Source organism: Rutidosis leptorrhynchoides, chromosome 5, assembly GCF_046630445.1.
Source record: "Rutidosis leptorrhynchoides isolate AG116_Rl617_1_P2 chromosome 5, CSIRO_AGI_Rlap_v1, whole genome shotgun sequence".
NCBI classification, from domain to species: Eukaryota; Viridiplantae; Streptophyta; class Magnoliopsida; order Asterales; family Asteraceae; genus Rutidosis; species Rutidosis leptorrhynchoides.
In genome coordinates this window covers 313,945,508-313,957,092 of record NC_092337.1, presented here as the reverse complement: position 1 = coordinate 313,957,092, position 11,585 = coordinate 313,945,508, and the positions used below count along the sequence as shown (strand labels likewise).

The 11,585-nt window shown below is 34.4% G+C and overlaps 1 non-coding gene across 1 annotated transcript; it reads left to right on the top strand.

Annotated features, from left to right (window-relative positions):
• The first annotated feature begins 11,206 nt into the window (after nt 1-11,206).
• LOC139850926 (small nucleolar RNA R71) lies at nt 11,207-11,313 on the top strand. The gene has a single exon (XR_011760300.1). It is a non-coding gene; the product is annotated as a small nucleolar RNA R71 (small nucleolar RNA).
• Nucleotides 11,314-11,585: the final 272 nt, after the last annotated feature.

Below are 11,585 nucleotides of genomic sequence, written 5' to 3'. Positions count from 1 at the left end.
TATTCATGTGCATAGTTGACTTGTAATTTTTAGTCCGTTGCGTTGAGCGTTGAGAGTTGACTTTGGTCCCGGTTCCGGATTTTCGAACGTCCTTGAGTATAATTTAATATCTTGTACTTTGCGTTTCGCGTCTTGTACTCTTTAATTTTAAGACGTTTCTCATCAATAATTGGAACCTCTTTGATTGTACTTTGTACTTTTGAGCTTTTTGGTCGTTTGCGTCTTCAATTCGTGGAATCTATCTTTTGTCTTCACCTTTTATTATTTAAACGAATATCACTTGTAAATAGAACAATTGCAACTAAAAGCTTGTCTTTCTTGAGGGATAATGCTATGAAATATATGTTCGTTTTTAGCATTATTAAAAATTCCCGCACTTGAGCGTTGCTTGTCCTCAAGCAATATAGTCTTGAAATATACTAGAATCACTTCTTTATTCTTTACACTTTGTACATCAGTGATTTCTTTACCGCGGTATGAACAATGGTAGTAACGTTATGGTTTACAGTCCCACATAACTATAAAAATTTAAATCCTTTAAGGAAATTGGATCTTTATGAAAACATTTGATCTTTTTAAAAATTCAATCTAGTTTTTACCCTAGATAAGTTTTCTGGAATAACCCTTCACCTGTGTTTGCAAATTCTTTTTGTGGGTTTGGTGGGTTTCAGATTTGAAAATTTTAGCTCAAAACTTATGGTTTTGTGTCACCCACTTGCTAACCTTGTATTGGGAAAGCAACACGTCCAGTATACTTGCTCCGTATATTACCTTTCGATAAACTACCGTCCGGTTGTAAAGGAAAGCGTTGAACAAGCAACTGTTAAGGCAACGTCCCCTGACATGCTTTTAATTATGGTCTATAACGTATCGGATGCAATTACTATCCTTTGTAGGAGCAATAGTAAAGCTCACCCTTATAATTTTCCGGTCTGGCACAAGGTCCTGTCTTTGACCATTCTATGCAACCACCGTTCTTACAGTTGACACCCAATTTGGTTCAGGTGACCTAATGAATTCCAGGTGAATTCCTAGGATTTTACGTTCAATGGTAATGAACGCATTGAAAATGGGTTTTCAGAAAACAAATCGGTTTGCAATTTTGATCAAAATATTTTCTCGTTCAAGCTCGAGTTTAGATATCATCGAATTCCATGAGTTTGTAATTCTCAATCTTTAAGGTCAATCTCTAGGATTAAGTAATATCAGGCTTAAAAGCTGATTTTTGATCTTTTAAGGAGATTATCCTTTCTGGGGATCTGATTCATTAGTCTTATCCAGCTAATTTGCACGGCGTCCTCCCCATTTTACGAGACAGATCCTCTCATGGTTAGGATAAGTCTGACCACTTGGCGACCCTGTTTGACACTGAGGTCCGTGGATTTCCTGCTGATTTTAGAGATGACTTTTCTAGATTTTTCGTCAACCTACAGCTGGTCTGGACGACAACTTCATGACCTAAATCAAGAAGCGCGTTTCTTTTTCGGAAGACTTTACTTCCTTTTAATGATGGAATTGATTCATCGTGTAGATCCATTTTTCTTTCAAATATATTACAGTAAATCGGGTAAAACTGTTTAGTTTTTAGTCCAAAGTAAAAGTATTTTCAATTATTTGTTACAGAAATATGTGACATATGTTTAAAATAACTTGGTAAATTTTCCCACACTTGGCTTTTATTTTCTTTTATTTGCCTTTTTATTGTCCTCTATTCCATTTTAAATGAATTCTAATATTTTGGTTTGTTTCTCAATTTATGTCCTTTCCGAGGTAACAAAAATTTCGGTGTTTAATACCTAGTTTTATCGTTCATAAATATGTAAAGACATGATTTTGAGTTCATTTAATTGGAAATTTTGAAAATTTTACTAGAATTTGGTAGTCAGTATATAAGACTATGGCTGTTCTTTATTATCAGAGAGCACTAGATTCTAATACAACTACTGCTTTACTAGTATATTTAATGGTAACCAAGTGTTTTAGATAAAAATTTTAAAAATCTAAAAGAATTTAACCCCTTCCCACACTTAAGATCTTGCAATGTCCTTATTTGCAAGAAATCAGTAACATTTTAAATTATTGAGGGTGATTAGCGTAGAAAATTGATTAAATTTTACCAAAATTTCCAAACATATTGGCGTTTGTTTGCTGAATGATAAATGGTGCACATCATTTGTTCATTCCGTCTTGTTGTTACATCACATTTTTTTTTCATCTTGTCGTCAAAATTACTAGCTTTTGCTGAACTTAATGCCAGTCTTTGAAAATTGTGTTGTTTTACCCTGTTTTGTACAATTGACAATATACATACAATACAAATATAAACATGTATGACAATTTGAAATGGAACTTAATATCCCACTTTTAAATCCTAAATGTGAAATATTAGTACACAATAATAATAATAATAATAATAAAAATGATAAAAATTACATAAATATATCCAATAACATAAGTTTAAACATGAATAAGTAAAAAGATAAAAACATAAAAATCATAAAAATAACCAATGGAACCAAATTAGTCTGGATAGGGGTTCCAGTTCATCTCGTCAGGTGGGTTCCATTGTTGGTTATAGGTGTTCTGATAGGCTTAGTTATAGTCATACCGGTTAAAGGGTGGTCGGATGTCGGGGTTGTGTGGCGGAAAATGAGCAGGTCGAGTAGGCACGTAATTATTTGGTACCTGATATGATAGCTGGCTCATGATTTGGTGCTGATGAACTAACCAGCTATCATGTTGGCGTCGCCTATAATCCTCGTATACTCGCTCGGAGTTCCACTACTCGTACATACTATGTCTGGCCGCGCTCGTCATTGCTTCCTCATCTATACGAATGTGGACGTCAAGAATAGCATCTCAAAAGACATCCCTAATGTCTTCCGCTTCCTCCATTTCCTCATCTAAGCCTCTCTCTGCCTGAGGATGATTACCTTCATAGGGAACTGCCTGGTTGCGTCTACTCTTCAATACCTTAGCACCCGCATAAACCCGCAATCCTATGGTCTCATCCTGTTCTCTACAAACCTGTAATGGACCCCCTTGGTTCCTATCAACACCTAAATACTCTCCAATGAGAGTAACAAAAATACCTCCTCCTATTATACTCCCGTCCTGCATTCCTTCTACCATTTTAGATAAATAAAAACCAACACAGTAAGGGATATTAACAAAGCTTCTCGGATCTCGAATACACTTTAGGTAAAATAAATCATGTAAGGTCATTTTCTCCTTATTGTGACCTCTCTGTGTAATCAAGTTATCCAAAAATCTATGAATTACACGAAGCTCGGCTTTGTTAATATGTAAGTAGGAGTGTTTTCCTCCTAGTGTAAAAACATTATAGTTTGACATACGCCTCCAAACGGTGTTCGAGTCAAAGTTCCTATCTACCCTTTCACCATGATAAATCAAACTCATACAATCGGGTAGTAGTAATTCACTAGGAGTGTAAATCTGTAATGCCCTGGCCATGTCCATCATGGACATTCTGTACATCCTACCGCCAAGGATAAATCTAAGAAAACTTCTATTATCTAACCTATCTACATCTACATTTAACGCTATAGTACTCATCAGCTCAACACACCATTCCTTATATACAGGTCTACGAATGGTGAAAAGACGCTCTCAATCTGTAAAAGAAGAACTGCCATACCTTTGAATCAAATGCTGTCTAACACGGTCAGCTAGATGGACCGTTTCCAAAGGATTCCAATCAATTACCCTCGGCACCTCTACCTCTTTTGTTACTAATTTGAATTTATTACTTTGATATGATGGGTAATCTCTCCATCGTCTATCGAATCTCAAATTAGGATGCAATGTGTGTTCAGGAATCGTTGGGTATTCTACAGGTGGATGTGGCGGAAATACTATGAATTCATTAGGTAACTGTAGCGGGTCATAATAAGGTACGTGCTGATCAGGCTGTTGTTGTGGTACTTGTTCAGGTTCATATTTCATTTCTGGTTCTGGTTCTGGTGCTGGAGCAGGTCGTCTAGATGATGACGATGATGAACCTCCAGTATCGGCTTTCTGCAAAACACATTAAACACAAAATTTGTGCATCCAAATATGCATTAGTGTTAGCAAAATATCAACTTAAAACAATCACACTAACATGTTAAATCAAAATTAAACTTATACACATTTTCACAATTTTTACAATTCTATACTTTTTCAAATAAGCACATATGGAAATGTAGACAAAGTTAATAAGCATTTAACTCAAATAACATGTCAAAATAGTCATTACTAACAATTAAACAAGTCTCAAATGGCAAATATATCAAATTAATCAAGTTCATGAATTTTGGACTTAAAAAGTCCACTTTAATCTCCAAAAATCATGTTTAGGATCAATGTTTGGATCATTTAGCTACCTAAACATGTTACACTACTCAATTTAGCAATAATTCATGACAAAAATCGGCCATAACCTGTTTATATCAAAAAGCCCCAAATTGCTCAAGAACACAAACCCTAGATTTCTAAAAAATTTGAAGTTTTTGGCTTCAAATCATGTTAAATAGCATCAATCTAGGTTATACATGCATAAAATACTATCAATTTAACACTAATTACACTAGAAATTAATAAAATTGCATTAGGTAAAATATTGGTAATTATCACAAAAACTAGAAAATTTATGAGTTTAGGGGTGTAATTTTTACCTTTTTGCTAAAGAATGCGAACCTAGGCATGATTAGAGCAAGAAAATTGACGAATTACGGTGAAATTTTTTGAATTTTAGAGAGTATTTTGGGGTATTTTCGTATGTATGTGTGTGGAGTGGTAAAGAACACAGACTCGCTGAGCTTTTCTATCTGGCCAGTTTTTCAGCCTCATGCGATCGCATGAGGTTGGTGTGTAAACCCCATGCGATCGCATGGGGTGCCGGGTACAGTGATTTGGCCCTTTTTTATAAAATAAAACTTATACTTTATAAATCATATAATTAATAAAATTTTAAAAATTTGTTTCTTTTTAGGATGAGGGCTTTTCGGATCGTTGTCCTAGTCCGTCCCTCGACAAAATTTTAAAATTTGTCAATTCAAAGCGCGGTTTTAAAAGTAAAGATTTTTGGGTTTTTTTAATGTTTTTGGCATACTTTAATTCAATAAGATTAAAAATAATGATAATAAAAGTTCTCGTCCCTCCCTTGGGTAGAGCAATTTCGGTTCAACGACCTAGTCTTCAACTCACGACGAATTTTAAGAATCATATTTTTAACTTAGCGAAATAAAGTAAATTTTTGTTTTAAAATTCACACCAAACTTAAATTTAAAATGCATAAAATTAAAAATTCATATTAAAAATTCACACCAAACTTAAATTATATTTTTATTTTTATACATACAAACTTATATTAAAAATATTAATTTTTCAAATATTTACAATTTTAAATATATTGATTTAAAAAATTTTACAATATTATTTTAATATTAATTTTAAAAACATGGTAAAAATAAAATAAAAATCTTTTTGGTCTTTTATCCCACTTTAATCAATCAAATATTATCAAAAATATACGCCCCTCTTTTCGATAAAGTAATTTCGGTTCCATGACCTAATTTAACTCATGACGAATTTTTGAAATATTTTGGTTGATTGATTAATGATATTTATACCTTAAGAATAAACGGTAAATTTCGCAGTGATGTAATAAATTTTTGTATGATATCAATAATTTCGGTCGCAAGACCTAATTTTATCGAATACCAATTTAATACTTTATAGCGAACAAATTAGCGTTTATTATCAAAAGGTTAAAAATAAAAATAAAAATAAAAACTGTACATACTTACCTGTGAAATAGATTTCTTAGTGATATGCTCTAGCCCACTCATAAGATAGTCGGACTAATTGGTTTTCCATAGCTACATAGGCGTAACCTCGAGCATTCAACGTTTTTTCTTCTAAACATATGAACTGTCCATCTCTGCATAAAGTAACGAACTCGGTATTGGAATATGTCTGATTCGTCGAGCATTTTCCTTCGTGTGACCATTTTCCGCATTTGTGACATCTTTCAAGGTGTCGTGCTCTTCTTTTCGCTACGGATTTTGATTTTCCTTTACCAAATTGTAACTTATTATTTTCGCATCTGGATTCTTTTCTTACTCCGTCCAATTTACCTCTGATTAATGATACTATTTCACTTGGAGGTGTGTCATTATTACGTTTAGTGATCAAAGCGTGTAGCATTAGACCATGGTTTAGTTCACAGGAAGTCTTCATTTCGTAAAACCTAAAAAAAATAAAAATTTAGAATGGGGGGAGAAGACTAGTTCTTTAGGGTCTGCTAGGGAAAGACCATTCGGGTTCCATTTTTGAGAACTACACGAAAACAGAAAATCTAACTCTAACAGAAATACATATTATCCTTTAATGACTTGATTCTCTCCACACTTAGTTAGCTGTGGTGTCGAAATTGTGATTAACTTCGTTGTCAACTTCCATCGGACTATCTATGTAATGTTTAACTCTGTGACCATTAACCTTAAATTCAATCCCATTTGAATTTATTAATTCTACTGTTCCGTATGGGAAAACTCTTTTGATTATGAATGGTCCAGACCATCTTGATTTCAATTTTTCAGAAAATAGCTTGAATCGTGAATTGAAAAGAAGAACTCAGTCTCCTTCCTTAAATTCTTTTGAACTTCTGATTCTTTTATCATGCCATTTCTTCGTTCTTTCCTTATAGATTAACGAATTTTCGTATGCTTCATGTCTTAATTCTTCTAATTCGTTTAGTTGACTTAATCGTAGACGTTCGACTTCATGTAAATCAAGATTACATGTCTTCAAAGCCCAAAATGCTTTGTGTTCAATTTCTACTGGAAGATGACATGTTTTTCCGTAAACGAGTCTAAAAGGTGTGGTTCTAATTAGAGTTTTGTAGGCTGTTCTAAAAGCCCAGAGTGCATCCTCCAATTTCATGGACCATTCCTTCGGATTTGATCCTACGGTTTTCTCTAGAATACGTTGTAAAGCTCGGTTGGTATTTTCAACTTGTCCACTTGTTTGTGGATGATATGCGGTGGAGATTTTATGAGTTACTCCATATCTTTTGAGAACTTTCTCAAGTTGATTATTACAAAAATGAGTACCCCGATCACTTATTAAAGCTTTCGGTGTCCCAAACCTTGCAAAAAGACGTTTTAAAAAAATGACTACAACTCGTGCATCGTTAGTTGGGAGAGCTTGTGCTTTCACCCATTTAGATACATAATCAATGGCAACGAGAATGTACAGATTATTATGAGATTTTGGAAATGGACCCATAAAGTCAATACCCCAAATGTCAAATACTTCACATACTTGAATGACATTTTGTGGCATTTCATCACGTTGACTTATTTTTCTGACCCTTTGACAAGCATCACAGGATTTGCAAAGAAGGTGTGCGTCTTTGAAAATTGTAGGCCAATAGAATCCAGCATCGTAAACTTTTCTTGCTGTGAGTTGAGGCCCATAATGCTCTCCTGTTGGTCCTGTGTGACAATGGTTTAAAATTTTACTAGCTTCATCTCCGAATACACATCGGCGTATTATTCCATCGGGAAAACTTTTAAACAAATGTGGATCTTCCCAGAAATAGTGTTTTATATCACTGAAGAATTTCTTTCGTTTTTGGTACGACAACCCTTTTTCAAGGAATCCACATACTAAGTAGTTTGTATAGTCTGTAAACCATGGAATTTCATTATAATCTATCTTTAATAGATATTCATCAGGAAAGTTGTCTTGTATTGCCGATTCATTTAGAACTTCTAATTCGGGATTTTCAAGACGAGAAAGATGATCAGCTGCGAGATTTTCTGCTCCCTTTTTATCTCGAATTTCAATATCAAACTCTTGTAAGAGTAAGATCAAACGGATTAATCGTGGTTTAGCATCTTGTTTCGAAAATAGGTATCTAAGAGCAGAATGGTCGGTATAGACCACCGTTTTAGCTAGAACGAGATATGATCGAAATTTGTCAAAAGCAAAGACAATAGCAAGGAGTTCTTTTTCAGTAGTTATGTAATTTGTTTGTGCTCCTTGTAACGTCTTACTAGCATAATAAATAGGTTGAAATCGTTTTTCAATCCTTTGTCCTAAAACGGCTCCCATTGCAAAATCTCTTGCATCGCACATTAGTTCAAACGGTAAATTCCAATTTGGAGTTATCATGATCGACGCATTAGTGAGTTTCTCTTTAAGAATATTAAAAGATTTGATGCATTCATTTGAAAAGATGAATGGGGCATCCTTTTCTAGGAGTTTATTCATAGGAGTGGCAATTTTAGAAAAATATTTTATAAAACGCCGGTAAAAACCGGCATGCCCTAGAGAACTCCTAACTCCTCTAACATTGGTGGGATGTGGAAGTTTAGCAATTACATCTACTTTAGCTCTATCCACTTCAATTCCTTCCTTTGAAATTTTATGTCCAAGAACGATGCCTTCTTTAACCATGAAATGGCATTTCTCCCAATTAAGTACTAGATTTGATTGTTCGCATCTAATAAGCATTCGTTCAAGATTAACTAGACATAATTCAAATGTATCACCGAAGACTGAAAAGTCATCCATGAAAACTACCATGCATTCTTCTATCATGTTCTAAAAAATCGCCATCATGCACCTTTGAAAGGTTGCAGGGGCGTTGCAAAGTCTAAATGGCATGCGTTTGTAAGCAAAAGTACCATAAGGGCACGTGAATGTGGTTTTCTCTAGATCCTCAGGTGCTATTGGAATTTGAAAATATCCAGAAAAACCATCAAGAAAACAATAGTAACTATTTCCGGCTAATCTTTTCAACATTTGATCAATAAAAGGTAAGGGAAAGTGATCTTTTCTGGTGACGTCATTTAATTTTCTATAATCAATACAAACACGCCATCCTGTTACAGTCCTAGTAGGAATAAGCTCATTTTTCTCATTTGTAATGACAGTCATGCCACCCTTCTTAGGCACGCATTGAACTGAGCTTACCCATGGACTATCAGAAATTGGATAAATTAAACCTGCATCTAGCAGTTTAATAATTTCTTTCTTAACAACATCTTGCATATTAGGATTTAGTCTTCTTTGGCGTTGCACATATGTTTTATGACCTTCTTCCATAAGGATTTTATGTGTGCAATACGAAGGACTTATGCCTTTAATATCATGAATCTTCCATGCAATAGCTGGTTTATGAGCTTTTAACACAGAAATGAGTTGAGATTTTTCATTTTCAGTAAGAGAAAACGATATTATTACAGCTAATTCAGATTCACCATGTAAATAAGTGTATTCCAAATGGTTTGGAAGTGGCTTTAACTCTAATGTCGGTGGTTCTTCTATCGATGATTTATATCGATATCTGTCTTCTTCTTTTAGCATTTGAATTTCTTCTGTTGTTGGTTCATATCCATTAGCTATAAGTGTAGCTAACATTTCAGTTTCATCAATTGGTTCAGTTCCTTCTCCTAAAGAACATTCTCCTGTTCCTTGTAATTCTGGAAATTCTTCTAACAATTCTGCATGTGATTCTATAGTTTGAATATAATAACATGTATCATCTGCAGATTGTGGTTGTTGCATGGCTCTATCAACTGAAAAGGTAACACTCTCGTCCTCTATACTTAGGGTAAGTTTCTTACCAAACACGTCTATTATTGCTTTAGCCGTGTTTAAGAATGGTCTTCCTAATATGAGAGGTACTCGAGAATCTTCTTCCATGTCCAGGATAACAAAATCTACTGGAAATACTAAAGTACCAACTTTAACTAGCATGTTCTCCATTATCCCTCTAGGATATTTTACTGATATATCGGCTAGTTGTATGCTTATTCGTGTTGGTTTCAATTCTCCAAGGTCTAGTTTAGCGTATAGTGAATACGGCATTAGATTTATACTAGCACCTAAGTCTGCCAATGCTTCTATTGAACTAAGACTACCCAGAAAACATGGAATTGTGAAACTTCCTGGATCAGATAATTTTTCTGGTATCTTATTCAACAGCACTGCTGAACAATTAGCATTCATAGTAACAGCCGAGAGTTCTTTCATTTTCTTTCTATTCGAGATTAGATCTTTCAGAAATTTAGCATATCTAGGCATTCCTGAAATCACATCAATGAAAGGAAGATTTACATTTATCTGTTTAAACATATCCAAGAATTTGGATTGCTCGGCTTCAAGTCTCTCCTTTCTCATTTTACTCGGGTAAGGAAGTGGTGGTTGGTATGGTTTAACATAAGGTTTAGCCTTAACTGTGTTATCTTCATTAACCTTTTCAACTACCGGTTCTTTTTCCTTATCTTGTTCAGGTTGTGGTTCTTGTGGAGTAGGAATAGCTTCATCAGAAATTACAGGTATTTCAGGTGGTTTAAGTGTAATACCACTTCTTGTGGTAATAGCTTTAGCTGTTTCATTCCGGGGGTTAGCATTTGTATCACTAGGTAGACTTCCCAGTTTTCTTTCACCTATTAACCTTGCTAGGTTACTTACTTCTTGTTCCAGATTTTGAATAGAAGCTTGTTGATTTCTAAATGCTTGAGTATTTTGTTCATTGGTTTGTTTCTGAGATGTGAAAAACTATGTTTGAGATTCAACTAGCTTCGTCATCATATCTTCTAAATTTGGCTTTTTATCATCGGTTTGTGGTGATTTGTTTTGAAAATTAGGTCTTTGCTGATTGTAAGTATTATTGGATACTTGTTGATTGCTAGGACCTTGTTGATTGTTGTATGGAACATTTCAGTTATAATTCTGGTTTTGATTGTAGTTTGGTCTTGGCGGTTGATAATTATTCTGATAATTATTTCCACGCCTTTGGTTTATGTATGAAACATTCTCTCTTTGTTCCATTGTTAGTTCAATACTGAGACAATCTTTTATCAAATGTGGTCCTCCACACTGCTCACAACTAATTCGTATTGAGTGAATATCTTTAGTCATCTTTTCCATTCGTCTCTCGACAGTATCTATCTTTGCAGAAATAGAATCTAAGTCATGGCTAGAATCGGCTCTAGCTACTTTAGATGATCCAACGATATCTTTTTCTTGGTGCCACTCATGTGAGTGGGAAGCAGTGTTATCAATAATTTTATAAGCATCAGTTTCTGTTTTCTTCATAATGGAACCACCAGCTACTATGTCTATGTCTTTCCTTGTAGTGATGTCGCATCCTTGGTAGAATATTTGTACTATTTGACAGGTGTCTAAACCATGTTGCGGACATCCTCTTATTAACTTTCCAAATCTTGTCCATGCCTCATATAGAGTTTCATTTAGCTTCTGTGTGAACGTAACAATTTCTCCTTGAAGTCTCACAGCTTTAGATGTCGGAAAGAATTGTTTAAGAAATTTTTCAACTAAAACGTCTCATGTATCAATTGCCCCTTCAGGTAATGATTCTAACCAATCTTTGGCTTCTCCCTTTAAAGTTTAGGGAAATAACATGAGATATATCTGTTCATCCTCCACTTCTCTTATTTTAAATAGAGTGCAGATCCTATTAAAGGTACGAAGATGTTCATTTGGATCTTCCTTCGGCGCACCACTAAATTGGCATTGATTAGTCACCATGTGTAGAATTTGTC